Here is a 5,008-nt window from a genome sequence, read left to right on the forward strand (position 1 = left end):
ATATGCAAAGTTCTGGCCAAGGAGGATGTTGTTATGGTTGCTAGTGCCATTAAAAAGAAGCCAAGGCCAGCTGTGGTGGTGTGCACTCAGGAAGCTGAGGCAGAGGATCATTTGAGTCAAGGAGTTCAAGACCAGCCAAGGTAACATAGTGAGACCCCATCTCTAAACAACAGTTGAAGAAGACCAAGAAGAAGACGAATATGTGGTTAAGTGTTTTGCACTGTAGCAATATTAAAGACACATAACTTTAGCCTTGACAGGCTCAAATGCAAATTTTTTTCAAAGAGTTTCCAGGGCAGATTTTTGAGACAAGAGCCCCAAGGCACCCTGTGCACCCAAAAGCACCTAGAGATTTTGTTTTCCAATGGTTTAAGTGAATCTAGACACAGTTCACACTGATGGCAGACTTTGGCCATGTTATATTGTTTCATCAGGTATACAGAGTGCGAGAGTTATAGAATCATATAAGCTGCTATCAAGGCTTCAAAGGAAAGCCTCAGAGGCCAGGACGTTTATAGCTGCTTGAAATTCCCCGCAGGCGTCCCCTGATAGAGCCATGTATAGAGAAGCTGAGAATGAAGCCAAAACTGCAGTGAAGACCAAAGAAAGTCAAAGAAGCCAGGAAGCTGTAGGCAGTGAACAGAGCCAGCCCAAGAGAGTGACTGTAGTGGTTGGGAGTCCAAGCCTTTGGTAGTCCACATCTCACTAGTGTGCCCTGAATGCCATACAAGGAGACTTAGGAGTTAATATTTGCCCAACTGGGTTTCAGTCTTGATTTTATCTCATTGCTCTTTATTATTTCTATATTCCTTCCTTTCAGAATAGGAATGTTTACCCTGTGCCCTTGTATCTTGGAAGTATGTATATTTGTTTGCTTTTCAGTACTGGGGATTGAACCCAAGCACTACACCTGCAAGGTAAGTCAATTACTCTACCACTAAGCTACATTCCCTGACTTTTTTATTTTATTTTGAGACAGGGTCTTGCTAAGTTTGCCCTGGCTGACCTTGAACTTGTGATCCTCCTCCCTTATCATCTTAAGTAACTGGAATTACAGGTGTGTGTCATCATGCCTTTTTTTTTTCCTTGTTCTTCTTACAGAGGTCAGAGTTGAGTTTGCCTGATTTGTAGAAAAGATGTTGAACTTGTACTACTTAGAAATGCTTCAACAGTTAAGACTTTAGGGACCTTTAGAGATGGACTATATGTACTTTGCAACTTGAGGCAGTCATGAGCTTTGGGGTTCTAGGGCCAGAATGCTAGGGTTTGAGTAAGTATTCCCCAGAGGGTAATGGCTTTGTGCCCAGCCCATAGTGCTATCAGGAGGTGGCAGAACCTTTAAAAGGTGAGGCCTAGTAGGAGGTCTTCTGGTCACAGGGGAATGCCCTTGAAGTGAGTTGTATGACCCCAGCTCTTTTCTCTTCCATTTCTTCATATCCTGTCCATGAGGTAAACAAAGTTCCTCTGCCATGTGTTCCCACCATGATGTACTACCTAGTGATAAATCTAAAAGCATCAGGACTGAAATTTCCCAAATCTTGAACCAAAAACAAAACAAAACAAAACAAAAAACCCCACTCTCCCTTCAAAAGTTGATTTTTTTCTGATTTTTGTTACAGTAACAGAGAACTCACATACATCAGCCCCATAAAAGCAAAGATCAACTGAAATGAATGGAGAAATAGAGTTCTACAATAACAGTTGGAGACAACAATGCACCACTTTAAATAATGTATAGAATAATTACATAAAGAATTAATGAAGAAATAGAGAACTTGAATCAAATCTATCAACCAAGGAGGTCTCACAGACATATGTAAAGCACTCTACCTGATAATAACAGAATACATATTCTTCTCAAGTGCATAAAACATTGTCCAGAATAGACCATGTGGTAGATTGTGAAACAAGTCTTAATAAATTTGAAGGGTAAAAAATATTTCTCTGGGCTGGGGATGTGGCTCAAGCGGTAGCGCACTCACCTGGCACTGGGTTCAATCCTCAGTACCACATACAAATAAAGATGTTGTGTCCGCCAAAAAATAAAAAATAAAAAAATAAAAATTCTTTCTCTCTCTCTCTCTCTCTCTCTCTCTCTCTCTCTCTCTAAAAAAAATTTCTCTGACAAGATGGATGAAACTAAAAATCAGTAACAGAGTGAAAAACAGAAACTTCACAAATATTTGGAAATTAAACCTCACACTCTTAAACAACCAGTGAGTCAAAGAGAAATCACAGGGAGGAAGGAAAAACTTAGAGATGAATGAAAATGAAATAAAATTCAACTTACTAAATTCAGAAGTGAAGATGGAAAAATTACTATGGACTTACAGAAATAAAAAGGATTATAAAATAATTATATACCACCAAATAAATTAGTCTAGATGAAATGAACAAATTTCTAGAAACACTGAAATTACACAATTGACTCAAGAAGTAGAAATCTGAACAGACCTATAATAAGAAATTTAATTAGTAATCAAAAATCTTCATGAAGCCTAGAAATAATCTTTATAAATATTTATATTGATTTCTTTCTGGTGCTGTGGATCAAACCCAGGGCCTTGTGCATGCATGTGAATTGATTTTTGACAAGGGTACCAAGACCATCCAATAGTGAAGGTGGACAATGAAAACTGAATATCCACATAGTAAAGAATGAAGGTAGACCCTTACATTACCTTGTAGAAAAATGTATTCAAAATGGGGATAGTGGGCTGTGGGTGGGGGAGGGGACAGACTAAGTCTTGGGTTGTCCAGATGAGGGTTTGGGAAATTGTGGCGATGAGGTGCTGAGACTTAGACAGCATGACAATGGAGAACTTCGTGAAGGATATCAAGACCAGGCAAAAGAATCTGAACCGTATCTTCACTGTGCTAGAAACAGGCCAAGTGACCAAAACAAAGGACGGCATGAGGTTTGGACCTGAAAAATGGCAGACAAAACAGGCAGCATCAATATCTCTGTCTGGAACAACCTGGGCAACCTGATCCAATTTGGAGACTATCAGGCTCACCAAAGGACTATGAATCCTGCTTTTTTAGCTGCTCAGATTCTGCATGGTTTATTCTGAGGTTCCTAACTTCAGTGAGCCCAACCAGGGTACAACACCCAGCAGGCACCCAACAAAGCAGGGCAGTCCTACAGCCCACTAGGCTACCTCTCCAGTTTCTGAGAACATGAACAGGAATGGACTAAGTACCCCACCAGATCCTGGTGGTGGCCCATACTCCCCTCACATTCCCTCCCCCCAACCCTAGCACCAGAATCACTTGAAGCCAGCCCAACCACACACCAGATGGCCTTTCTGGCCCCTCCAGCAATCCCATCAGTAAAGGCAAAGAAACACACAGGAACAGCAAGAGATAGCAAGACATTCTTCCTCTCTTCTCACCACCAGCACAACCCAGGTGTCTTCTAGAAAACAAGACAGACTTCGACAGGTTGCTGGCTTTGGGGTTGGGGGCTGGAGTAGCAGCATTTAGTCACTAAACTTCCCATGAGGAGTGGTGAGAAGTGGCTTTATTCACCCCAAACCTATAACCCGTCTTTTTCACTTGAAGCTACCTGTCCCCTGTGATCCAGGGCCCTCTGCCTGCCCTCCTTCCTTTTTAGAAACTATAGTTACATAGTTTGTTTCCTGTGTGTGTAATGTGGGGATCTAATTTAAATCCATCCTTCCTAATAAATTTTATCACTCTTTAAAAAAAATGTATTCAAAATGGACCAAAACCTAAACTTAAGAACTAAAATTATAAAATGCTTAGGAGAAAGCATGGGGTGGGGATGGGGTAGATAATTTTCATGCTATTGAATTTGATTATGATTTCTTAAATATGACTCCAAAAACTCAGGCAACAACAACAACATAAAGATAAATTGGACTATATAAAAAAAATTTAAACTTCTGTATCTCAAAATACACAATCAACATAGTGAAAAGACAACCCAAAAAATGGAAAGTCAGACATGACAGCACATGCCTGTAGTCATCTACTTGGGAGGCTGAGGTAGAAGAATCAGTTGACCCGAATTTCAAGACCAGTCTAAGCTACCGAATGAGACACTGCCACCAAAAAGAAAAAATATTCAGGTTAATCAGATTTCTATTACTATAACAAATACCTTAATAATTCACTTTATTAAGATGAAAGGGTTATTTTGGCTCAGAATTTGGGATTATAGTCCAAGATCTATAGGTGTCATTGTCTGTGGCAAGACAGCACATCATGTAAGAGTGTGCCATGGCAAAATTGCCTACCTCATCACCAGGAAGTAGGAGAGAGGCAGAGAGACAGAGAGAGAAGAAGAAAGCAGCCAGGACCAATAATCTCCTTCAACACAATGCCTCCAGTGACCTAGAGAACTCCCACAAGCCCTACCTTTCAAGGTTCTACCACCTGAGCACCATGCTTTTATATATAGTCCCTCAGGGGCATTCAAGATCCAAACTATAGCAAAATGGTTCCTAAAAAAAAAGGCTTGCCATATGATCCAACAATCTCACTTCTGAGTATATATATCCAAAAAATATTGAAAGCATAGTTTCCAAGACATATTTGTTCATAGAAGTATATTAAAGACAGTCAATTGGTAGAAGCAACTTAAATATCCACTGACAGATGAATGGAAAAATAAAAAGTGATCTGTCTGTACAATGGTATATTATTCAGCATTAGAATGAATGAGAAGTTGTTAGTTAATTCAGTTTTGCTAGGTGAAGAGTTTTGGAGATTGATTGCACATCACTGTGAATGTATTTAACACTACTTAACTGTCTTTTTAAAAATGGGTAAAATGACAAATTTTACGTTAGATATATTTTACCAGAATAAAATAGTTAAAAATGAAAAACCTCCTAAAATGGAAAAGCTCAAGGGTGAGATGACTTCTGATATAGGCTAAATTGTGTACCCTCAAAATTCATATGTTGTAGTCCTAACTCCCAGCACCTCAGTATATGACTGGATTTGGAGTTAGGGTCTCTAAAGAGGTTATTAAGTTGAG

General features: G+C 39.5%; 1 pseudogene; it reads left to right on the forward strand.

The window, feature by feature from the left end:
• Positions 1 to 2,808: 2,808 nt before the first annotated feature.
• LOC120888582 (SOSS complex subunit B1 pseudogene) lies at positions 2,809 to 3,370 on the forward strand (annotated as a pseudogene).
• Positions 3,371 to 5,008: the final 1,638 nt, after the last annotated feature.

The sequence above is a fragment of the Ictidomys tridecemlineatus genome, chromosome 6 (assembly GCF_052094955.1).
Source record: "Ictidomys tridecemlineatus isolate mIctTri1 chromosome 6, mIctTri1.hap1, whole genome shotgun sequence".
Taxonomy (NCBI): domain Eukaryota; kingdom Metazoa; phylum Chordata; class Mammalia; order Rodentia; family Sciuridae; genus Ictidomys; species Ictidomys tridecemlineatus.